A 27403-nucleotide genomic window follows, 5' to 3' on the forward strand; every position below is an offset into this window, starting at 1 on the left:
TGTTTCGCTTCCATACATGGTTTCACTCCATACAAATACTTTCAGGAAAGACTTCCAGACACTTAAATCTGTATTTGATGTCAACAAATTTCTCTTCTTCAGAAACGCTCTCCTTGCCATTGCCAGTTTACATTTTATATCCTATCTACTTCGACCATTATTTTGCTCCCCAAATAGCAAAACTCCTTTCCTACTTTAAGTGTCTCATTTCCTAATCTAAGTCTCGCAGCATCGCCTGACTTAATTCGACTGCATTCCATTATCCTCGTTTTGCTTTTGATGATGTTCATCTTATACCCTGCTTTTAAGACACTGTCCATTCCGTTCAACTGCTCTTCCAAGTCCTTTGCTGTTTCTGACAGAATTACTATGTCATCGGCAAACCTCAAAGTTTTTATTTCTTCTCCATGGATTTTAATACCTACTCCGAACTTTTCTTTTGTTTCCTTTACTGCCTGCTCAATATACAGATTGAATAACATAGGGGAGAGGTTACAGCCCTGTCTCACTCCCTTCCCAACCACTGCTTCCCTTTCATGTCCCTCGACTCTTATAACTGCCATCTGGTTTCTGTACAAATTGTAAATATCCTTTCGCCCCCTGTATTTTACCCCTTCCACCTTCAGAATTTGAAAGAGAGTATTCCAGTCAACATTGTCAAAAGCTTTGTCTAAGTATACAAATGCTAGAAACGTAGGCTTGCCTTTCCTTAATCTTTCTTCTAAGATAAGTCGTAGGGTCAGTATTGCCTCACGTGTTCCAATATTTCTGCGGAATCCAAACAGATCTTCCCCGAGGTCGGCTTCTAGAAGGAAGTGTGGCCCAGTTATGCGGTCTCTGAGCCCTCCTGCCAAACATTTAACGAATAACGCTGGTGATTTCGTGATGCATGTGCTGCATTAGGATTGACATCGGCCCAAATTTGACAGCTATGGTAGTTAAAAATGTCGTCATAGGTAAATCCAGCCTCATCCATGAACAGAGTACTGCTTACAAACAGGAGATTCAGGATACACTGTTGTTGCACCCAAAGGCAGAAATTCTCTCTAGGAGGTGTCGTGTCCCTTTTGCAATATTCACCATTATCGAGGTGAAACATAAATAAAAATGATTGTATGTGACACAAAATGAACTGCAAACATCGATTTATCTGCAAAAAGTAATAACACTGACTGTAAAAATGTACAATATAGATCGATAGATGCAGAAAAGACATTATTTTTATTGTATGAGATTATAATGCGTAAGTAATTAAAACAATTATTATTATCTTTGTAAGAGTATAAAACACAATACAATGCTCATTCTTCTGTCTAGTCTGTTTTGTTCTGTTCGTTCTGATGTTAGCTGGAATAAGGTAAGCAAGCTCTTGTGCTGCGCTAGCATTTTTTTCTGTCGTAACGTAATTGCAAATATTTGATGGTGTAAACTGTGTCCTAGTAAGAATATATTAGTATAAAGTGATCTCCGTGAGTTATTTCAAGAACCTACGCCACATTTATCTTATGAAAAGAATATTTAATGAAAATTATTTAGCATGTCTCCAGCTGCTGCGGAGCGAGTAACAGTGATCTCTGACTGTTAACAATTAGACGCCTTTACGCTGTACATTTAAATATATTTTTTCACAGCACAATGTCGGAGCGGAAGAAATTATGTAAAAATATTCAGTGAGATTAATTGAAGGAATCCAATAAAACAATTTTATTAAAACTTGTCTATTTTCTGTGATAGTAATAATTTCAGATCAGTGAACTGGAGATACGCTATTGCATTTACAGTGATTTGTAGGGAGCCTGGCGCTCGATAAAACGAGATATAATACCTAATTGGTAACCTACGACATTCATTATTTCGCTTATTATATCTCCTTTGTATTTTTTTTAAAGCTAAACGTAAAAACTAACTTCACTAAAAATCAGTAACACATCACGATACATCAAAGGACAACCAAATTGACTAGGAGAGTGTTTCCTCTAACATAAATAGTTACATTATTTTTTAAGAGATATAATAGAGGGCTTGCACTCGCTGGATATGATATGGATGGAGTATTTTCCGATATAAAATCCACCACACACTGCTATGGCGCAGGACATGCTCTTGAGTAGCAACCCTCCTTGTTGAAGTCCTCTGACTTTCGCGTACAGTGCATTTAACACCCTTTCTTCAACATCGTGTGTTATGGCTCTGGGTCGGCCTTCTCGTACATCCCGGATTAGTTAAGACGCTGACGTAACGGGCTAAATGTACGCCTGTCGGGCTGCCTGCGGAGAGAAAAACCTTCTTCACACAATCGCACAGCCTCAAGGGCACTGCCATTGGCTTTGTCACACATGAAGTGCACGTCAGCGTACTCTTCATTGGTGTAACCTCTGTTCATGCTGACTTCACGTTCGTAACTGATTGTGAAACCGGTACGGCACAGGGCAAGCATGGGAAAGTAAGTAGGTGCGCATGCGTAAACAAACAGATAGTCCATGCCAAACCTAAAGATAATGACGTATCCAGGGACGTTTAGAGTTGGTTCCCAACTCGAAGTAGTGCGATGCTTCGGCAGCGGTTGATTTGCCGACCCATGTTAGTTGGAGCTTTTTAGCTACTTTCGGCCTGTACTTACCACGTGTGAAAAATCGACCATGACTTCTGAAACACCCTGTATAACATTAATGGAAACACAGATATTAGCTCTACAAGTAATATAGGTACTAATCATAAAGATGAAATCGCCATGGCGTGCAATGTCAAGTACCCTATGGGAACATGCCACCATGATACGTACTTACCGATTATCAACATTTAACATGGTCCTTACTTGTACTTAATACATTACTGAAAAGGTTCTGCGTGTGCTATTCTCCATGTTCTACCATACAAATTGCAAACAGAGCACTTACAAATCATCATCTTTTTACTCAAAATCTCCAAAGTGCCAATGTCATGACGGTGTTGTCCTTATGACTAGTACCTATATTACTTTTAGAGTTGGTTAGACTGAAGTGTGTCTGTCTACGTTTCCACTAACGTTAACAGTAGCTGTAAAACGGAAATGGTATGTAACTGAATTATTAATGTTGTAACATAGATGCATTTAGCGTTGTTTATAATGTTGTAATGTAATACACCACTGGCCATTAATATTGCTACACCACTAAGATGACGTGCTACAGACGCGAAATTTAACCGACAGGAAGAAGATGCTGTGATATGCAAATGATTAACTTTTCAGAGCATTCACACAAGGTTGGCGCCGGTGGCGACACCTACAACGTGCTGACATGAGGAAAGTTCTCATACACAAACAGCAGTTGACCGGCGTTGCCTGGTGAAACGTTGTTGTGATGCCTCGTGTAAGGAGGAGAAATGCGTACCATCACGTATCCGACTCTGATGAAGGTCAGATTGTAGCCTATTGCGATTGCGGTTTATCGTATCGCGACATTGCTGCTCGCGTTGGTCGAGATCCAATGACTGTTGACAGAATATGGAATCGGTGGGTTCAGTAGGGTAATAAGGAACGCCGTGCTGGATCCCAACGGCGTCGTATCACTAGCAGTCGAGATGACAGGCATCTTATCCGCATGGCTGTAACGGATCGTGCAGCCACGTCTCGATTCCTGAGTTAAAAGATGGGGACGTTTGCAAGACAACAAAAATTTGCACCAACAGTTCGACAACGTTTGCAGCAGCATGGCCTATCAGCTCGGAGACCATGGCTGCGGTTACCCTTGACGCTGCATCACAGACAGGAGCGCCTACGATGGTGTACTCAACGACGAACGTGGTGCACGAATGGCAAAACGACATTTTTTCGAATGAGTCCAGGTTTTGTTTACAGCATCGTGATGGTCGCATCCGTGTTTGGCGACATCGCGGAGAACGCACATTGGAAGCGTGTATTCGTCATCGCCATACTGGCGTATCACCCGGCGTGATGATATGGGGTGCCATTGGTTACACGTCTCGGTCACCTCTTGTTCGCATTGACGGCACTTTGAACTGTGGACGTTACATTTCAGATATGTTACGACCCGTGGCTCTACCCTTCATTCGATCCCTGCGAAACTCTACATTTCAGCAGGATAATGCACGATCGCATGTTGCAGGTCCTGTACGGACCTTTCTGGATACAGAAAATGTTCGACTGCTGCCCTGGCCAGCACATTCTCCAGATCTCTCACCAATTGTAAACGTCTGGTCAATGGTATCCGAGCAACTGGCTCGTCACAATACGCCAGTCACTACTCTTGATGAGGTGTGGTATAGTGTTGAAGGTGCATGGGCACCTGTACTTGTACACGTCATCCAAGCTCTGTGTGACTCAATGCCCAGGTGTATCAAGGCCGTTATCACGGCTAGAGGTGGTTGTTATGGATCTATGCACCCATATTGCGTGAAAATGTAATCACATGTCAGTTCTAATACAATATATATGTCCAATGATTACCTGTTTATGATCTGCATTTTTTCTTGGTGCAGCAATTTTAATGGCAGGTAATGTATTAACGACTTGGGCATGGACAATCGATCTAATGAATAGTTGGTAGATATTTGGTATGTTTCAAATGCTTCACTGAATAATGTCCAACCAGTCTGTTCAGTGCATGAATATACCACACACAAACGTCTATGAGGTTAAATGAACATATAGAGTACGTTACGCATATGCAGTTACTACTAGCGTTGGAATAATTTGCATCTGATCACTGTTTTATTTTACTATTATTCCAATTACGTAAATACATGTCTGAGATGCTTTTGCAAGAACTTTCTTACAGTGAAGAGTACGTTACGCATATGCAGCTACTACTAACGTTGGAACAATTTGCATCTGATCACTGTTTTATTTTACTATTATTCCAATTACGTAAGTACATGTCTGAGATGCTTTTGCAAGAACTTTCTTACAGTGATGCGATGTATTTAATGTGGTTTCATCTAGCAGCTGCATGCTTCAATGTTACACAGTTCATTACATGTGTTTTTATTCTTCTTTAGTACAGTGGAGCCAATGATGGTGTTATCCTAAAATATACCGATACAAATGCGTATTGCATAATGCAGTTCTAAACATATTTGGTGTGTATTTCAGTTGTTACACTCTGGATCTGTGTTTCGTGTTACGTTTTAGTTTTGCTAATACGTTATAAGAGCACTAAGAGCCGTTGGTGTCCCTCTTTGGAATTTGTCTTTTCTTTTAGCAGTAGTGGAATGGTATGTTGGCTTGCGGCAGGTCTTGTCATGGTTTCAGCCTCTTCCACTTTTGTCTTTCCATAACCAGTCTTTTTCATTTCTGAATCTTTGTCTCCTTTGATATTGTCCAGCATTTGATATCTTCTTTTTCCTCTTCCCCTTTTTTCCTCTATCATTCCTTCTACTCCTTCCTTCAATAAACAGTCCCTCCTCGAACAATGTCCAATCCAGTTCTTCTCTCTCTGATAACTTTCAGCATGTTTCTTTCTTCTCCAACTCTTGTTAATACTTCTTCATTCGTTACTCGTTCTTCCCATTTCACTTTTTCCATTCTTCTCCATGTCCACATCTCTAGTGCCTCCAATCTTCTTACATCTTCCTTCCTCAATGTCCAGGTCTCCGCACCATATAGTGCAACGCTCCCGATGTGACATTTGGCAAGTCTTTTCCTCAGATCTTTGTTTAGTGGTCCACAAAGTAATTTATATTTCCTCTTGACTCTTTCTTCTGCCATTGCAATTCTTTTCCTAATTTCTGCTGAACAATACATATAATCCATTATTACACTTCCCCTATTTTCATACGGCATTTTCTCCCCTTTCCTTTACTTACCATGCTTTTCGTTTTCTGCTTGTCAATCTTCACTCCATATTCCTCTAATTTTGTGTTTCAACCATCTAACATTTGTTCCATCTCTCTTGCAGTAGCAACTCACTGAACAGTTCCTTACTGCCTCTCATCAAGGAACACGAACCTCCGAAATACCTATGCTGCTACTCCGCGACGTCTACGTCTTCTAGAGACACCAGGCTGGTGGGTAATAAGGGATGTGTGTTGTGCCTCGATACGGCAGAGTGCAGCTGGGCCCTTCGCACGCTCTGCATTCACGTTACAAATGTGGCCATGTGCGTCTAATCTGTTGTAATACAGAGGAAGGAATACACAACACGCTTGTCGTATTGGTCACTGACTCGCGTTTCAATGCGATTGCAAAGTTAATTAGTCTCAAAACAATGCTCCCTCTCCTATTGTTTCACCGTAATGGTTCTCCAGAGAACATTCATACAAACAGTTACAGATTAATATCTGACAGACATAAAGTGACTCTATGACACAAACATATCACTCTGTCCTGAAATACTTCTCGTGACGCGACCCAATAAGAGGTGTCCGATATCTGTTACTGCCGTGTCGCACATCAGGAACGCAGATAATTTCAGGGTGGGCGGGAAGCACGCTAACGTTTACCGTGGTATATTTACTGCCACAGTATCTGAGAGCTATTTTCGAACTGAGCGACTACGACGCAACATTTTTTAGCTACGAAATAAGAAACGAAGAGCAAAGTTGGCGGGTCACAGATATAGCGGGTCACTCATTAGAGGGGGCTTGCCCAGTCGGATAACTAGCTGTGACGTAGTCTCCTTACAGCTAAAGTGCATTGTACATGGACGAGCAGCTGGCACTGTATTGCAAGGTCACAAATTCTCTGCTTGACCAGTGTAGTGTGCACCATTTTGTTATTATAAGTAGGTTCCGTCCCTCGAAGCAGGCGAAACGTACGTGTCGTTACATCATTAGTTCCTTATCGATCGTCCATACTTTCAGACTGTGAATAGGCGCAACTTTCAAATAGATTATTAAAATACGAGGCGTATTGTAAGTTTCAGTTGGCACAAACGTTAAAACAGCCGTTTTTGCGTTCACAGTGGAGAAAGCTCATGTGTGTATCAGTTTATCCACTTGTATTGTCCACTGCGGCAGGGTGGAATTATAGACTTGGAGAACGAGTTCAAGTTGCAGAGCTCAATGCACGAGAAAGCAGATACTGCTCCTACAGAGATTCCATCAATTTCTGAAGTCATTCCACCAGGCTGCTCATTCGACGGATGCAAGAACGTCTACACCGTTGCCATACCACTGACTCAACAGCACTTCGCAGAATAGGATGAACTAGAAAAACACTCATTGCTTCTGGTTGATTCCCATCCACTCACAAGGATACTCATTCGACGGACGCACGTACGTTTACACCAACTAGGAACTGCCATACTACAGACCGAATTGCGTAATACTTTTTGGGTCTTGTAGGGTAAACAAACAGTTAAAAGGGCCACACACATGTCTTCTCCGCAAGACAGTTATAAATGTCCGCCGACACGACAGAGAAACGTGTCTTGATCGTATTAATTTCACTAAACCGTTTGCATTTTTTTGATGCCATTGAGAAGATTTACTGCAAGGTAGTGAATGCCAAATACTATCTATTCTGCGAGTGAAACAATATTTCAAACTGCGAACACGGAAGAGCGCTCTCATTTCTCTGAGGACACTTTGCTCATCATGGTATATCGTAGATGTTCATTGTACCACAGGTCTGTCTGATGGTTAGCGTATGCCAGGAAACACAAAACTCTACATTTCGAACCTTCAGAATGAGATTTTCACTCTGCAGCGAAGTATGCCGCTGATATGAAACTTCCTGGCAGATTAAAAATGCGTTCCCCATCAAGACTCGTGACTTTTTTTATTTTTATTTTTATTTATTTATTTTACTGGAGGGACCAGGGTTCGTAACCCGGGGCCTCGCCACAGTGCCCCCTCGCCCATCAAGGTATCACCGTGACATCTTCTGTGGGAATATTTATTTATTTATATACACTCCTGGAAACTGAAATAAGAACACCGTGAATTCATTGTCCCAGGAAGGGGAAACTTTAATGACACATTCCTGGGGTCAGATACATCACATGATCACACTGACAGAACCACAGGCACATAGACACAGGCAACAGAGCATGCACAATGTCGGCACTAGTACAGTGTATATCCACCTTTCGCAGCAATGCAGGCTGCTATTCTCCCATGGAGACGATCGTAGAGATGCTGGATGTAGTCCTGTGGAACGGCTTGCCATGCCATTTCCACCTGGCGCCTCAGTTGGACCAGCGTTCGTGCTGGACGTGCAGACCGCGTGAGACGACGCTTCATCCAGTCCCAAACATGCTCAATGGGGGACAGATCCGGAGATCTTGCTGGCCAGGGTAGTTGACTTACACCTTCTAGAGCACGTTGGGTGGCACGGGATACATGCGGACGTGCATTGTCCTGTTGGAACAGCAAGTTCCATTGCCGGTCTAGGAATGGTACAACGATGGGTTCGATGACGGTTTGGATGTACCGTGCACTATTCAGTGTCCCCTCGACGATCACCAGAGGTGTACGGCCAGTGTAGGAGATCGCTCCCCACACCATGATGCCGGGTGTTGGCCCTGTGTGCCTCGGTCGTATGCAGTCCTGATTGTGGCGCTCACCTGCACGGCGCCAAACACGCATACGACCATCATTGGCACCAAGGCAGAAGCGACTCTCATCGCTGAAGACGACACGTCTCCATTCGTCCCTCCATTCACGCCTTTCGTGACACCACTAGAGGCGGGCTGCACGATGTTGGGGCGTGAGCGGAAGACGGCCTAACGGTGTGCGGGACCGTAGCCCAGCTTCATGGAGAGGGTTGCGAATGGTCCTCGCCGATACGCCAGGAGCAACAGTGTCCCTAATTTGCTGGGAAGTGGCGGTGCGGTCCCCTACGGCACTGCGTAGGATCCTACGGTCTTGGCGTGCATTCGTGCGTCGCTGCGGTCCGGTCCCAGGTCGACGGGCACGTGCACCTTCCGCCGACCACTGGCGACAACATCGATGTACTGTGGAGACCTCACGCCCCACGTGTTGAGCAATTCGGCGGTACGTCCACCCGGCCTCCCGCATGCCCACTATACGCCCTCGCTCAAAGTGCGTCAACTGCACATACGGTTCACGTCCACGCTGTAGCGGCATGCTACCAGTGTTAAAGACTGCGATGGAGCTCCGTATGCCACGGCAAACTGGCTGACACTGACGGCGGCGGTGCACAAATGCTGCGCAGCTAGCGCCATTCGACGGCCTACACCGCGGTTCCTGGTGTGTCCGCTGTGCCGTGCGTGTGATCATTGCTTGTACAGCCCTCTCGCAGTGTCCGGAGCAAGTATGGTGGGTCTGACACACCGGTGTCAATGTGTTCTTTTTTCCATTTCCAGGAGTGTATTTTTATTTGCTGATTTCAATATATTCTTAATTTGGATTTACTTTATACCACAAGAAAAATAAATGTACCTAGCACCGCATCATGCGATGAGTAAACAAAACAATATCTCGGCACGTTCCGACGCCGAGGTAATGTATATGGGGAAAACGAAAAAAAATTGCTGCGTACATGATGCAGAAGGGTGTATCGCTACTGTCCTTACGCTTCAACATCCACGTACGTCTTCACGTATGTCGAATGTTATTCCACCGAGAATCGGACGTAGTCTTGTCAGCTCAGTCAATGGGTGTCTTCTCCTACCTGTTGATGATCCACCTGCGTGGAGGGCCGTGTAGGGCACTCCCTAAGTAATTAAAATTGCTACATCAAGAAGAAATGCAGATGATAAACGGCTACTCATTGTACAAATACATAACTCGTACTAGAACTGATATGTGATCACATTTTCACGCAATTTGGGTGCATAAATCCTGAGAAATCAGTACCCATGTAAGTAGGCTGTTTAGGTTTTTTTATTGATAACGACACGTAGCGCTCTGTATGAAAATCACTGTCTGTGCCATGAGCAGTCTGTGGCTGGTTTGCATTGTTGTTGGCTATTGTAGCGTTGGGCAGTTGGCTGCTAACAGCGCGTAGCGTTGCGCAATTGGAGGTGAGCGGATAATCTGTAAGTGTGTCCATCAGAAACAGTACATTTCTAAGAATGGATTTCATGAACTGCTATATATATTATGAGTTTTGAACACTATTAAGGTAAATACATAATTGTTCTCTATCAAAATCTTTCATTTGCTAACTATGCCTATCAGTGGTTAGTGCCTTCAGTAGTTTGAATCTCTTATTTAGCTGCCAGTAGCTGTATTGCAGTAGCTTGAGTGACGAAGAATATTGTGACGTAAGTGATGTGTGAAAGGTATAGGTTAATGTTAGTCAGGGCTATTCTTTTGTAGGGATTATTGAAAGTCAGATTGCGTTGCGCTAAAAAATATTGTGTGTCAATTTAAGCACAGTCATTTACAAATTTTTCTAAGGGGACATTCCACTCACATCAACCACCTCTGGCCGTAATAACGGCTTCGATACGCCTGGGCATTGAGTCAAACAGAGCTTGTACGATGTGTACAGGTTCAGCTGCCCATGCAGCTTCAACACGATACCACACTTCATCAAGAGTAGTGACTAACGTATTGTGACGAGCCAGTTGCTCGGCCACCATTGACCAGACGTTTTCAATTGGTGAGAGATATGGAGAATGTGCTGGCCAGGGCAGCAGTCGAACATTTTCTGTATCCAGAAAGGTCCGTACAGGACCTGCAGCATGCGGTAGTGCATTATCCTGCTGAAATGTAGGGTTTCGCAGCGATCGAATGAAGGGTAGAGCCACGGGTCGGAACACATCTGAAACGCACTGTCCACTGTTTAAAGTGCCGTCAATGCGAACAAGAGGTGACCGAGACGTTTAACCAACGGCACGCCATACCATCACGCCCGGGTGATACGCCAGTATAACGATGACGAATGTGCGTTCACCGCGATGTTGCCAAACACGGATGCGACCATCGCGATGCTGTAAACAGAACCTGCATTCATCCGAAAAAATGACTTTTGCTATTCGTGCACCCAGGTTCGTCATTGAGTACGCTATCGCAGGCGCTCCTGTTCTTGATGCACCGTGAAGGGTAACCGCAGCCACGGTCTCCGAGCTGAGACTCCATGCTGCTGCAAACGTCGTCGAACTGTTCGTGCAGATGGTTGTTGTTTTGCAAACGTCCCCATCTGTTAACTCAGTGATCGAGACGTGGCTGCACGACCCGTTACAGCCATGCGGATACGATGCCTGTCATCTCGATTGCTAGTGATACGATGCTGTTGGGATCCAGCACGGCGTTCCTTATTACCGTCCTGAACCCACCGATTCCATATTCTGGCAACAGTCATTCATCTCGACCAACGCGAGCAGCAATGTCGCGATCCGATAAACCGCAATCGCGACAGGCTAGAATCCGACATTTATCAAAGTCGGAAACGTGATGGTACTCATTTCTCCTCCTTACACGAGGTATCACAACATCGTTTCACCAGGCAACGCCGGTCAACTGCTGTTTGTGTATGAGAAATCGGTTGGAAACTTTCCTCATGTCAGCACGTCGTAGGTGTCGCCACCGGCGCCAGCCTCGTGTGAATGCTCTGAACAGCTAATCATTTGCATATCACAGCATCTTCTTCGTGTCGGTTAAATTTCGCGTCTGTAGCACGTAATCTTCGTGGTGTAGCAATTTTAACGGCCAGTAGTGTATAGAGAGAACAACAGGGATCCTATGACACTTTCGGGGGCACTCGTGACGCTACCCTTGAACCTGATGAACACTCGCTTCCGAAGTTCTGTCACTTAAGAAGTCTTCGAGTCACTTACATATCAGTGAACTTATTCCATATGCTCGTATTCTCGTTAACAGCCTGCAGTGGGGCATCGCAACAAATGCCTTACTGAAGTCTAGAATTATGGCATCTGCGGTATATCATGTGAGTAAACGACAAGCTGCCGCGGTCTCACGCGCTGCTTCCCGAGCGAGAAGGCGTGCCGATCCCCGGCACGAATCTGTCTGGCGGATTCGTTTCGAGTTTTGGTGTGCAGGTCAGCCTGTGGATGATTTCTAGGCGGTTTCCCATCTGTCTCGGCGAATGCGGACTGGTTCCTCTTATTCCGCCTCAGTTACACTATGTCGGCGATTGCTGCGCAAACACTGTCTCCACGTACGCGTACACCATACTTACTCTACCACGCAAACATCAAGGGTACACTCGTCTGGTACCAGATGTTCCCAGAGGGGGGAGGGGGAGGGGAAGGGGGGGGCGTCCTCTAGGGGCCGAACCGCACAGTAACCCTGGGTTCGGTGTGGGGCGGCGTGGGGTGGGTGGACTCCTGTGGCCTGTTGTGGGGTTCTGAACCACTGAGGGCTACGGCGAGGACGAAGCATCTCTATCGTATCAAGGTCCTCGGTTACACACACACACACACACACACACACACACACACACACACACACACAATACACGAAGGACAAGCTGAGTTCCGCACTAGCGCTGCTTTCTAAAACTGTTCTGATTCGTGGTGAACATAAACTTCTCAATCTCAAGAAGGTTTATTATATTCGAACTGAGAATACGTTCGAGGATTTTTCAGCACCCCGAAGTTAGGGATATAGGTCTGTAGTTTTGCGAGTCCATTCTCTAGCTCTTCTTATACGAGGGTTGTCCAGGAAGTAAGCTCCGATCGGTCGCGAAATGAAAACCACTGAGAAAATCCGGTAGAGCTTTGCACGGTGTCGCAGTGTCCCCAGTATGGCCGTCGATCGTGTCGAGTCGCTTTTTTCCGTTCTGAGTGAACAGTGAGCACCGGTGCGTAGAGAATAGCGTCTCCAGCCAAGTTAGAGACCTCGCCTGTGTGATGCAGCCCACATAACACAAGTGTCGAGCAGTTCCTTCTTCACGCCAATTCTCGGCCGCACACTGCAATTTCAATAATGACGCTCCTGCAGCGTTTCCAGTGAGAAGTTTTTGAACACCCGCAATGCAGTCCGTAATTGGCTCCCCCTGAGTCTCGTCTCTGACCACAAGAACCGCTGCCTATGAACACAAAAATTGTCCACAGACACCGAGCTGCAGACCAGTGCAAACTGGCCGAAAGCGCAGGCGGCTGCTTTCTACGACGAGGATATTGGAACGTTGATACAACACTACGACAATACTAGAAGTTCGAGCGGCGACTATGTAGAGAAGTATATGGAAGGTGTACCTAACTGTTGCAAATAAAACGTTTCTGGTTTTCACTGTGGTTTCCATTTCACGACCGATCGGAACTTACTTTCTGGACAAGCCTCGTATACTGCGCTTTTTTCCAGTTGGGACTAAAGTGCTGGACGAGAGATTGACGATAAATATAAGCTAGGTAAGGGTGAATACTGTACTCTTCGTAAGACCGAACAGGGATTCCAACTGGACCTGGGCATTTATTTGCTTTCAGTGGTTGCTCCACCCCTTCGAGGCTTATTGCTACGTCATCCATACGGAAGTCTGGCCTGTCCGTTCCCCTGAAGACATGTTGGATGCGGTGAAGAGACGTACTGTGGGACATTTTGGCACGTGCGAGTGACCGTCCAGCAGCTGTCAACCGCGCTGAGGATGGAAGCCCTGCCGCAAGAATTCCTACCAGCATTGTGACCAGCTTGGGGTTAGATGAGATTAGTACTTGTTCCATAGATCATGAATACTTCGTAATTATGTGGAACGTGTCAGGTTAATAAAAGGTGTCTATACAAGATATTACATTAGGAAAAATATTACATGACACTTTTTTTTCTTTTGAGGTTAAATTACCCACTTACTATATCCAAAAATTCATCTAATGAGTAGAAGGAGTTGACATTAAGAAATTCTTTTAATTTCCTTTTAAATGCTATATGGCTATCTGTCAGACTTTTGATGCTATTAGATAAGTGACCAAAGACTTTTTTGGCAGCATAATTTACCCCTTCTGAGCACTGCAGTAAGTGGTGATCACCACACTATTAAGAACCATGCCCTGCCTTTGTAATTTCTAGGGGACCATAATGAATCGCGGTGACTTCAGCTTAATTATTGTCTATGAATAAAAGTGTCATATTCATCTCACTACGCGTCTCTTTCAGTTTCCTTCTGTATTGTATTGAAGCAGTTCTTCCTATGTAATGTCCAAGTATTATCGATCTATGCTAAATGCCAGCGACGCATCGTGCAAAAGGCTTTCGTCCTTTGATGTTGGCCGCTGTAAGGCCAGCACGTCGGGCGCGAGGACCTGAGCGGGAGGTGCCTGTTGACATGCAGGGTGTATCCGTAAGAGCGTGCGATGCTACTCTGGTCAATCTGAGGTAGGCAACCTGGAGTCGGAGAAGCCAGCTTAAGGAGATGATAGTAATAAAACCACATTACTGTGTTCCCTTTTTATTTACATTAGGTACAGTTATCTGAAAATACCTTCATTGACAAAATGTGCCATTTGTACTGCATCTTACAAAGTGTGCTGAAACTGACAGTCATCAACCTCAATGCAACCATGACATCAGCGAACACATCACAGGCAGATGTCCGTCCCCGGTTGCTGAGTGGTCAGCGCGAAGGAATATCTTACCTAACGGCCCGGGTTCGATTCCCGGCTGGGTCGGAGATTTTCTCAGCTCAGGGACTGCGTGTTGTGTTGTCCTTATCATCCCCATCCCCGTTGACGCGTCAAATCGAAAGACTTGCACCCGGCGAACGGTCTACCCGGCGGGAGGCCCTAGCCACACGGCATTTCCATTTCCACAGGCAGCTACCATTCTGGCAACTAACTCCACCTTCGTATCCACTGGGATCTCACACACAAGTGACTTCAGACACCTCATATAACATGATCAAGGGGTAAATTTCCTTCACTTTACGTGTACGGTCACAAATTTTTTGTCATCAGACTACCGGTTTCGGTGTATCATGACCATATTCCTACTTGTTTTTATAAAAACGTGTGCAAATCAAGGGATTGAGGTCAGGTGACCTCGCAGGTCATGGCAAAGTACCTCCCCTTCCAATCCAGCGACCAGGAAATACAGCTTCGAGATGGTTGGGGATATCCAAACTGAATTGAAGCGATACAGCGTAATATTGTAGTCATATCCTCTCACAAACAGCCAAGGGTATGTCATCCTACAACTCAGGTAAAACTCTTTGCACGACCGCAGCCATTACTTCCTTGTAATCAGGTTCGTCCTCCTTGTTTCCTTGCAGGAAATAAAGAGTGTACGTATAAATAAACAGCACAGTATGCGTAAACTTGTACGCATGTTAGTTGTAAATAAGCTGGAGAACAGTAATGGTAGACAAAACGGTAGACAACTTCCATATCTCCTTAAGCTGGCTTCTCCGACAGGAGGTTCCTTACCTCAAACTGTTAAGTGGAGCATTCTCTATGTCCTGTTACGTTTTTGCACGCTCTTGCGGAAACACCTTGCATATTCAGCAGCTGCCTCCTGTTACGAGAGTGGCCTGCGGTTCTAGGCGCTTCAGTCCGGAACCGCGTGACCGCTACGGTCGCAGGTTCGACTCCTGCCTCGGGCATGGATGTGTGTGATGTCCTTAGGTTGGAGCCATTTGAACCATTTTTGTTACGGGAGACATGACCCTGTCCACCACCCTGGTAGCATGCACCTGGAATTGACTCTTAGGTTGCCACGGGACTCTGATCTTACAGCTACCAAGTTCGAATGATGTGCGCGCTATGTGACGCATCTGTTATGCTATCTGGCTCAAATTCTGCCTCGACAACCACAGGCCCGTAATTTAAGGCTGTTGCGTGGCCTATGCCTAGACATTTGCTGCTACAAACGTCCTGAAACCTACAATGCACTTGTCAAATCCAGCTACAAACGTCCTGAAACCTACCATGCACTTGTCAAATCCATGTTCGCTACTGTACTGCGTTCCAAGAGGTAAACCAGCACGTTATTAAACGGATGTTCATAATGTTTTGGCTTGTGAGAGTTCCTGAAGATACTCGTGGACTTCCTTAATCGTCAAATTGAGGCGTCTGAGAAGGTAGCCTCGTGTCTCTTGGGTTGACTAATTTTTGGTAGCGATGGGAAAAACCGGCTGGCTAAAACCGATAACGATTTTTAGGTTATTGGACACCGCTATTTTTCTGTATTTATTTGGTCTCGGTCATAACAGGAATTTTTAGCTTTTGTTGATAACCGGTTATAAAACCGATGTATCAATGTGACACAGGAGTGGAGATAATTTGTGGTCGTTAAATAAAACAGTTGTAGAAAATCAGTTTTGTAGGTAGTTCTGTAGCTTTTGAAAGACTGATATCATCTTTGAAAGGTTTGAGGAGTCAACTAACAGGTCAGCACACTACACTACCAGTATTTATGAACATACTGGACCATAAATATTGGAGAACAAATTAATTCATTGCTGAAATTTTAACTATTGCCGTGTAATTGTTCCTAGGAAATACTCTATTTTTTCTGCTATGTAAATTGTTCATTAAAATTTTTTGAAAGATTATTTTTCGACTTTGTCAATACAAAATCAATTGTTTTGAAACGACTATTAAAAGTTAATGATATATATTTGACTAAAAACGGGTTTGCGTTCGAAATAATTACAGAATAAGAATGCTAGGAATCGTACACAAAACCTTATTACTTGTCTATCATTACTATGAAACAATACAAGAGAAAAGAAGTAATAGTTTAAAAACCGAACTGTTCATTCATCGTTCATACTGAAAACGAAAGTAGCTGATCTTCTGTCTGTATCCTCCCTCCAATACCATCCTTCACTCTTTGGAATGACTATTCGTAATGCCCAAATATTGGTATTATCCTCAATTATAACGCCATTTTTAACAGAGATTTAAAATATGAATACCGGTGAATTTTCTATAATATTCAATCCCTCATTACGTTTCTAGAAAAGCACGAAGCGGGGGAAAAAGTAAGTTTTTTTTGTCTATTATATTTGATGTTTTGATTGTATGTATGTTGAAACGTATGCTGTTAAAGCATGAAGGAGTCTCTTAAGTTTTTTGTATGTCTACGTTTACTGTCGGAAATAATAGCAATACAAAACCGAAAATCCGTTATTTTGGGCGGTTCTAACAGGTTAAAATGGACGTGAAAAAAAACCGGTTGTAACCGGCATCCCCCAGCTACGGCCTAGTGGACTTAACTGCGGCAGGTGGAATTTTATTATCTCGTCGTGTCAGAAACCGCATCTCTAAAGCCTGACGTTTTCGCAATCGTCGCCTGTTGACGAGTTGTGACGCATTTCCCGCCAGCTGTTATATCAGGTTAGGTGCAGTTAGCGCCCACGTGGACTCTGGAGCGCAGCAGCGCCTGCCGGAGTCACCGTCTCGCCTTCAGTTGCCTGCCTGCCGCTCCGCGAGCTGTCGAGGACCTCGGCCGCGCCAAACAGAGTCCTGCAGGTGAGCGCCGGCTTTGCACAGTAGGGCACGAAAGGTCACAAAACTCGCAAAAAAAATTTTCTCACGGTTTTCCGATCATATGCTTACATCATTGGCGTATCTACACTCAGAAGTCAGATTTTATAACCACCAACCCACACCACTGGCCATTAAAATTGCTACACCACGAAGATGTGCTACAGACTCGAAATTTAACCGATAGGAAGAAGATGCTGTAATATGCAAAAGTTTGGCTTTTCAGAGCATTCAGACAAGGCTGGCAACGGTGGCGACACGTACAACGTGCTGACATGGGGAAAGTTTCCAACCGATTTCTCATATACAAACAGCAGTTGACCGGCGTTGCCTGGTGAAACGTTGTTTTGATGCCTCGTGTAAGGAGAAATGCATACCATTACATTTCTGACTTTGATGAAGGTCCGATTGTAGCATATAGCGATTACGGTTTATCGTATCGCGACATTGCTTCTCGCGTTGGTCGAGATCCAATGACTGTTGGCAGAATATGGAATCGGTGGGAATCGGTGGGTTCAGGAGGGTAATACGGAAAGCCGTGCTGGATCCCAACGGCCTCGTACCACTAGTGGTCGAGATGACAGACATCTTATCCACATGGCTGTAACGGATCGTGCAGCCACGTCTCGATCCCTGAGTCAACAGATGGGGACGTTTGCAAGACAACAATCTGCACGAACAGTTCGACGACGTCTGCAGCGGCAGCTCGGAGAGCATGGCTGCGGTTACCCTCGACAATGCATCAGAGACACGAGCGCCTACGATGGTGTACTCAACGACGAACCTGGGTGCACGAATGGCAAAACGTCATTTTTTCGGATGAATCCAGGTTCTTTTTACAGCATCGTGATGGTCGCATCCGTGTTTGGCGACATCACGGTTAACGCACATTGGAAGCGTGTATTCGTCATCGCCATACTGGCGTATCGCCGGGCATGATGGTATGGGGTGCCATTGGTTATACATCTCGGTCACCTCTTGTTCGCATTGATGGCACTTTGAACAGTGGACGTTACATTTCAGATGTGTTACTACCTGTGGCGCTACCCTTCCTTCAATCCCTGCGAAACCATACATTTCAGCAGGATAATGCACAACTGCATGTTGTATCCTTTCTGGATACAGAAAATGTTCGACTGCTGCCCTGGCCAGCACATTCTCCTGATCTCTCACCAGTTGAAAACGTCTGGTCAGTGGTGGCCGAGCAACTGAATCGTCACAATACGCCAGTAACTATTCTTGATGAACTGTGGTATCGTGTTGAAGCTGCATGGGCAACTGTACCTGTACACGCCGTCCAAGCTCTGTTTGACTCAATGCCCAGGCGTGTCAAGGCCGTTATTACGGCCAGAGCTGGTTGTTCTGGGTACTGATTTCTCAGGATCTATGCACCCTAATTGCGTGGAAATACCCGTTTATCATCTGCATTTCTTCTTGGTGTACCAATTGTAATGGCCAGTAGTGTATTATCGACATAAACCAACCTAGATGATAGGAGCGTCACCTGGTGAGAATGCCTACTATTCAGACACACGAAGGATGCATGTAGAATCAGTGAGCGTGCTGCTCGTGTGTAGAATGGCGAAGGCGCGCGTCGTGTCTGGTCGCTCGGGGTAGCCACGGGGTATCAGGCGCCTTGCCACGGTTCGAGCAACTCCCCCCGTCGTATGTTCGAGTCTTCCCTCAAGCATGGGTCTGCGTGTTGTCTTTGGCGTGAGTTTGGTTAATTTAGATTACTTAGTGTGTAAGCCTACGGATCTATGATCTCAGCAGATTGTGATGGCCCAGAGGCTCGGCACGATCATTTCAGAAACTGCGCGACTTGTCGGGAGTTCGAGGAATGGTGTGGCGAGTGTCCTCAACACTTGGCGGAACCAAGGTGAAACCACTTCCAGGAATCGATGAGTTGGACGGACACCCCTCATTGCCGGCCGGGTTGACCGAGGGGTTCTAGGCGCTGCAGTCAGGAACCGCGCGACCGCTACGGTCGCAGGTTTGAATCCTGCCTCGGGCATGGATGTGTCTGATGTCCTTAGGTTAGTTAGGTTTAAGTAGTTCTAAGTTCTAGGGGACTGATGTCCTCAGAAGTTAAGTCCCACAGTGGTCAGTGCCAATTTTTGTGCCAAGCAGGCGTACCACTGTATGTAATCCTAATTAACGAGGATAGGTATTTCCTCGCCAACTTTCCGCACTGGATGACAAAAGACTAAAATATGGTTGATCGGCGATCGGAAGAATCTGTAGAGAGGGAGAATATTCCGTGGTTTCGAGAATGTGAGTCACCTTCTGCAGTTAGAGGGAGGGGAGCCGAGCTCTGCTACGGTGCGAGAGGTGGAGGTAAAGAGGTCTTCCGTATTGAGCGCCCTTGTTTGATGGTCGCTCAGAATCAGCTTTGATGTTGCAGACAGACTTGCTGTCTTTGCTCTCAGGAGATTTTATGATTAGAACTGTTAGGCACTGTACTGTTGTGAACTTATATGATTCTGGACTTCGCCTCCAGGTAGGGAGTCATTTCTGCGTACGCAGTGTTCAGTGATTGAGAGCACTTCTTCTGCCTATACTCACATTCAGACGTCATCTGAACTCCGTCCTTGTGGCTGGGAATTTGCGTTTCTCATATGTAGAACACAGACAGGACAAGGCAGTATTAGATTATACTTGTCAGAGGACCATCTCCTGCTGTCCTAGTGTTTGAATGAGGGTTTTATTTTATATTTTTTGGCTGGAGTTCTTCCGTCGTGGCAGACGTGTACGAGAACCGTCACTCCGACGCACTGGACGGAGTACACATGGTGATATTGCTAACTACTTCGGCTAATTAGGGCTATAAAGCTGAACATCTGTGATCACGTAAATTTTATTTCCACTGAGGTTGCACACCACTGTAGATCATCTTTGAAAGTAGTGTCTTCTAGTGTCTGGTACCTAGACGATGTCAGTTATCTTGCGTTATTTATATTAGATCGCGTAACCATAAAAAGTGACAGATTTGGGCAATTTGATCAATCATATTAGTTAGGAAATCCATTTGTATCTCTTTATGTCCATTGGACATCGATATACAAACATTTGTTATATATAACGGGGTTTAAATCTACAATAAATGTATAAGCAGTGTAAGTAGGCTGTTTAGGTTTTTATGTTGGTAAAGCCACGTAGCGCTCTGTTTGAAAATCACTGGCTGTGCTGTGTGTGCAGTCTGTGGCTAGTTTGCATTGTTGTCTGCCATTGTAGTGTTGGGCAGCTGGATGTTAACAGCGCGTAGCGTTGCGCAGTTGGAGGTGAGCCGCCAGCAGTGGTGGATGTGGGAAGAGAGATGGCAGAATTTTGAGAATGGACGATCTGGACGTTTCCATCAGAAAGAGTAAATTTGTAATGCTGTATATCATGAATATATGATATGCCGGCCGGAATGGCCGTGCAGTTCTAGGCGCTACAGTTTGGAGCCGAGCGACCGCTCCGGTCGCATGTTCGAATCCTGCCACGGGCAAGGATGTGTGTGATGTCCTTAGGTTACTTAGGTTTAATTACTTCTAAGTTCTAGGCGACTGATGACCTCAGAAGTTAAGTCGCATAGTGCTCAGAGCCATTTGAGCCATATACAGGGTGTCACCTAACGTTAGCGCTGGATATATTTCGTAAACCACATCAAATACTGACCAACCGATTCCACAGACCGAACGTGAGGAGATGGCCTAGTGTAACTGTTTAATACAAACCATACAAAAATGCACGGAAGTATGTTTTTTAACACAAACCTACGTTTTTTTTAAATGGAACCATTTAGTTTTGTTAGCACATCTGAACATATAAACAAATACGTAATCAGTGCCGTTTGTTGCATTGTAAAATGTTAATTACATCCGGAGATATTGTAACCTAAAGTTGACACTTGAGAACCACTCCTCCGCTGTTCGATCGTGTGTATCGGAGAGCACTGCAACATACATCGCGTTTCTACAGAATGATCTGCCAACGTTGCTCGAAAATGTCCCACTGGAAACGCGTCGACGTATGTGGTATCAGCATGATAGTGCACCTGCACATTCCGCAATTAACACTAGGCTGACTCTTGACAGGATGTTCGACGGGCGTTTCATAGGACTTGGAGGGCGCGTAAATTGGCCAGCCCGTTCTCCTGGTCTTACACCTCTGGACTTCTTTCTGTGGGGTACGTCAAAGGAGAATGTGTACTGTGATGTGCCTACAACCCCAGAGGATATGAAACAAAGTATTGTGGCAGCCTGCTGCGACATTACACCAGATGTACTGCGACGTGAACAACATTCATTACGCCAGAGATTGCGATTGTGTGCAGCAAATGATGGCCACCACATTGAACATCTATTGGCCTGACATGTCGGGACACACACTATTCCATTCCGTAATTGAAAACGGAAACCACGTGTGTACGTGCACCTCACCCCTCATGGTAATGTTCATGTGCGTCAGTGAAAAAGACCAATAAAAAGGTGTTAGCATGTGGACGTAATGTGCTGTTCCAGTCTCTTCTGTACCTAAGGTCCATCACCGTTCCCTTTGGATCCCTACGTAATTCGGTGCTCTCCGATACACACGATCGAACAGCGGAGGAATGGTACTCAAGCGTCAACTTTAGATTACAATCTCTCCGGATGTAATTAACATTTTACAATGCAACAAACGGCAATGATTACGTATTTGTTTATATGTTCAGATGCGCTAACAAAACTAACGGGGTCCATTTAAAAAAAAACGTAGGTTTGTGTTAAAAACATACTTCTGTGCATTTTTGTATGGTTTGTATTAAACAATTACACTAGCCCCTCTCCTCACGTTCGGTGTGTGGAATCGGTTGGTCAGTATTTGATGTGGTTTACGAAATATATCCAGCGGTAACGTTAGGTGACCCACCCTGTATATATGATGACTTCTGAATATTATTAAGGTAAATACATTGTATGTTCTCTATCAAAATCTTTCATTTGCTAACTATGCCTATCAGTAGTTAGTGCCTTCAGTAGTTAGAATCTCTTATTTAGCTGGCAGTATTGGCGCTCGCTGTATTGCAGTAGTTCGAGTAACGAAGAATTTTGTGAGGTAAGTGATTCATGAATGGTAGAGGTTATTGTTAATCAGGGCCATTCTTTTGTAAGGATTATTGAAATTGAGATTGCGTTGCGCTAAAAAATATTGTGTGTCAGTTTAGTGTTGATCAGAATAAGTAAAGAGGGAAATGTCTGAGTACGTTGGGTTCTGCTCAGCTGTTTGAAAATCAAATGACGTAAGAGGTTTCCCAGCACTGTCATTCATAAATTATTCTAAGGGGATGTTTCAGCAGAAACAGCATTTATCGTTTGTAGCTACTAATTCCCTTAATCGTTCATTCATATTTATGTTGTAATTTACATGTTAAAGAGCAAGAAGGAGGAGATAATATCACCATTACAAGATCCTAAGTTCTGCTTCAGGGGATTGTCAGGCAGGACAAAATCTTCATTTTTGCAATCAGTATTTTCCGTTGCGCACATTCATTTTACACCCGCCTGGAGTAGCATCTTGGAACAACGCTGAACGCAGTATATCTTCAAGTTTTATTCCCGCCTAACACTATTAGTTTCCCACTTTTCCTATAAGCGGTATGCGCGAATGAGTTATTCCAAGAGTCATCATTGAGTTCTATAACGGAGCAGAGCGTGTGTAGTGTTGTTTATGGTTTCATGAATCCAAATCCGCTACTACGGTTCAGAGACAATTCAGAACTAAACATGGCAAGCCACCACCTGAAAGACAAAATGTTACTAACTGGTACAATAGTTCCGTTGAAACTGGCTGTGTATCACATAGGACGTCGAGTCATGATATGCCAGCAGTCTCTGGCGCAGCAAATGAACAAGTTTCGCAATCCTACATTCGCAGTCCAGGTAAGTCGAAGAGGCGTATCAGCCTAGAGCCTAGTACTACAGTGCGGAAGGTGTTATGGATACGCGACTCACTGAAGCCCTACAAACTGAAATTGCAACCTTTAATACAGTACAAAGTGACAAAGAAAAAGGAGTTGAGTTTTGTGTAGAAATGTTTCACAAAAAGCAGACTGAAGATGATTTTCTTAATAAAGTTTTGTCCAGTAAAGTAAATCGGTATAATTTTCGGATATGAGGTGGGAGGAAACCACAAGCGTAATAGAGTATGTAGGGGGCGTACCTAACGCATATTTTTTGCGCTATTAGCCATAACAAGACTTATAATCAGTTCATTGCTGCCGAATAACCTGTACCTGGACCTGCCTGAACTTTATATGATGCCCAAATTACAATAGCATATCGGTGCAGAATTTATTTTCCAGCGAGATGATGCGCCAACACATTATCATCGTTTTCTTCTTACGTTTTTCCATAGCAATATGGTGACTTGAATTGGACGCGGTAGAATAATATCCCAGCCACCATGATCACGGTATTTAACTCAAACTGACTTCTGTGGGTGGGGCTACATTAAAAATAGTTTTGTCCCTCCGTGACACGTCGACGAGCTGTGACAACGGATAATGCAAGCGGTTGCCACCAGACATCAAGATTTGCTTCACAGGATTTGACAAGAAACTGATTACAAAAATGGTTCAAGTGGCTCTGAGCACTATGGGACTTAATATCTGAGGTCACCAGCCCCCTAGAACTTAAAACTACTTAAACCTTACTAACCTGAGGACATCACCCACATCCATGCCCGAGGCAGGATTCGAACCTGCGACCGTAGCGGTGGCGCGGTTCCAGACTGAAACGCCTATAAGCGCTCAGCCACAGCGGCCGGCAAACTGATTACAGTTGGAACACTTGTCGTCTAACAAAATGTAGCCACACTGAAAATTTGTAAGGAAAACTTGAAGATATACTACATTAAGTGTTGCGTCAAACATTTCTGTGAGTTATTTACCTTTTTCGCTACTAAAGGTTTCTTTTGCGAGACTAATTTACAGGGTGACAATTATTGAACGAAAACTTCTGAACGGTTTGCGTTAGAGAGTTCAAACTGCACGGTTGTCCGCGGGGCAAGATGGGAATTAGTATGCTCGTTATACATTTGAATGGGTTCCTCAATAAGCAAAATTGGCGCATTTGGAAGACTAAATCTGCATTTCGCTATCGAGAAGTCTCTTCACAATCAACGGGTGACTGTCTCGTGTGCAATGTCCAGTCACGGAATGATCGGTGCGATATTCCTTGATGGCACGGTGACTACCGAATGGTACGTGAAGGTTTTGGAAGATGATTTAAGCCCCATTATCCATAGTGGCCTAGATTTCGACAAGGTGTGGTTCATGCAAGACGGAGCTCGACCCCCATCGAAGCAGGAGAGTGTTTGATGTCCTGGAGGAGCACTTTGGGGACCGTTATGGGATATCCAGCGGCCATGGGCCTCTATTGGACGCCATATCCTCCGGATCTCAACACATGTGACTCCTTTTTGTGGGGCTATATTAAAGACAGTGTGTACAGCAATAACCACAAAACCATTGCTGAGCAGAAAACAGCCATTCAGGAGATCATCGACAGCATCGATGTTCTGGTACTTCAGCGGGACACGCAGAATTTCTCTACTCATCTGCGGCACATCGTCGTCAATGATGGGAATGATGGCAGGCATATCGTACATGTCATAACCTAAATGAGAATATATGTAGTGACGTTTACATGTTGAATAAAGTGTGTGCATGCCGTAATTTGTAACTAAATTACATATTTTTATTCATACAGTTCAATAATTTTCCACCCTGTATAAACACCGAAATCCCAGCTTATGTTGCCTATATAACGATTTCCAGAGGCAACAAAGTTTGATTTTCAGTATTTGATATAATTACGTGGGGCGTTTGAAAAGTCCGTGCAAAAATAAAAACTACCTACGTGATTGGGGTAAACCTTTTTTATTTTTCGGCATAGTCTCCTTTTAGACTTATACACTTCGTCCAACTCCTAATTTGTTGATCCCTTCTGAATAATAGGAATTGTCCAAGTCTGCAACATAGCTATTAGCCTCTGCAATCAGCTCCTCGTTTGAATAAAATCTTGTCCCGCCAGCCATTTCTTCAAATTGTCCGAGGGAGCCAAGTCTGGAGAATAGAAGGGGGGAGGGGGGGGTGAAATGAGTTGCAATCCTATTTCCATTAATTTTGCGACCACAGCTGCTGAGGTGTGTACTGGTGCATTGTCGTGATGGAAAAGGGCTTTTTTCCGGTCCAATCGCCGTCGCAGCTCGGTTTTCGAACGATCCAATAACGGTGAATAATATGCACCTGTAATAGTTTTACCCTTTTCCAGATAGTCAATGAGGATTACCCCTTGCGAATTCCAAACGACAGTCACCATAAACTTTCCGGCCGAAGGAATGCCGTTCCCCTTTTTTGGTGCAGATTCTCCCCTGGTAACACATTGTTTACATTGCTGTTTGGTCTAAGGAGTATAGTAATGTATTCATGGTTCACCCACAGTGACGAAACGACGCTTAAAGTCCTGTGGATTCTTCCTGAACAGCTGCAAATTATCCTTGCAACACTTCACACGATTCCGTTTTTGGTCAAGCGTGAGTAATCGCGGAACCCATCTTCCGGATAGCTTTCTCATGTTCAAATGTTTATGCAAAATATTATGTGCCCGTTCATTCAATATGCCCACAGTACTAGCAATCCCACGCACCTTTAGTCTTCTGTCATCCATCTCCATATCATGGATTTTATCAATGATTTCTGGAGTCGTAACCTCCACAGGGCGTCCAGAAGGTTCAGCCTCACTTGTGTCCATATGGCCAATCCGAAAAATTTGTAACCACTTACAAACAGTAGTCACCGTAATGTTTATCAAGCTTATCTTTAGTCTCACGAGGCGTTTTGCCTTTCATAAAGTAATGTTCAATCACCACACGAAAATCTTTGTCGTCCATTTCTTGACAATCACTCGACTTCCTTGATTCACACGAATTCCAAACACAAAGAAACAGACCAATATGGCTGAAACGTGGTGTGAGTTCTTTCCAAAGATGCTACTAAATAAACATGACCTCGATATCACCGGTGGTGCCATCTCTCGGACTTTGCACGGACTTTTCAAACACCCCTCTTATTGACGGAATATAACAAAATTAAACTACAGTTATAATATACTCAACAAAAGGGTGTAATCTTACCTAAAGGTGGACTTCCATATTTTACTTGACAAACTTTGCAGCATAAATTTCTCGCCAAGTGCAATGCAAAGTCCGCTCATACCTGCTGCCTTATCAGTAACGCCTCACGACCGCCACCGTAGTCACAGTGCAAGCAGAGTTCTGTATTGGGTCCTATACTCTTTGCATTGTATGTCAACAATGTGTCATCACTTTTGTCCTAATGTAAATGCCACATGTACGCTGAAGACCTGCAATTGTATCCAAGTCAAAACCAACAGATCTGGAGACAGCTATGGAGACTTTGTACGCTCTCAAATTGGGCACAGGACAAAGCTCAACCCATCCAAAACCCTAGCGGCATTTGTTGGTCACTCTAGGTTCATTAGTCCGAAACATCAGGAATCCCTACCATCTGTAAGCCTAATTGAGACAAATATCAACTTGTGCCGGCCGCGATGGTCTCGAGGTTCTAGGCGCGCAGTCCGGAACCGTGCGACTGCCACGGTCGCAGGTTCGAATCCTGCCTCGGGCATGGATGTGTGTGATGTCCTTAGGTTAGTTAGGTTTAAGTAGTTCTAAGTTCTAGGGGACTGATGACCACAGCAGTTGAGTCCCATAGTGCTCAGAGCCATTTGAACCATTTTTTTATCAACTTCTCTCCTTTAGCAACGAATCTAGGATTAATAATAAAGGAAAATCTAAATTGGACTGCGCACGTAACTGCAGTGTGCTACAAGAGATCTGCATCTCTCGATGCCCTACAAGAATGTAAAAACTCTCCTCTCTTGCCCTGAAAAAGAAACTTATACTTCTAATAATTTATTACAGTCATGTTATCCTCCAAGGTCTTTCTCAGGGAACCTCACTGCTCCTGGAACAAACGACGGAGCTGATCCTCCTTGGTACACAAAACGGGTTAGAACACTGTTGCAGAAACACGAAACAAACATGCCAAATTTAAACAGACT

The 27403-nt window shown here is 44.5% G+C and overlaps 1 protein-coding gene across 1 annotated transcript in view; it reads left to right on the plus strand.

Annotated features, from left to right (window-relative positions):
* The first annotated feature begins 17120 nt into the window (after window positions 1-17120).
* The window catches only part of LOC126292130 (arylalkylamine N-acetyltransferase 1-like), a 110122-nt gene continuing 99839 nt past the window's right edge, over window positions 17121-27403 (plus strand). Inside the window, exon 1 of the mRNA XM_049985963.1 lies at window positions 17121-17279. The gene's annotated coding sequence lies outside the window, so the exon portion shown is untranslated. The remainder of the gene's footprint in view (window positions 17280-27403) is intronic.

This window comes from Schistocerca gregaria, chromosome 9, assembly GCF_023897955.1.
Source record: "Schistocerca gregaria isolate iqSchGreg1 chromosome 9, iqSchGreg1.2, whole genome shotgun sequence".
In the NCBI taxonomy this organism is placed as follows: Eukaryota; Metazoa; Arthropoda; class Insecta; order Orthoptera; family Acrididae; genus Schistocerca; species Schistocerca gregaria.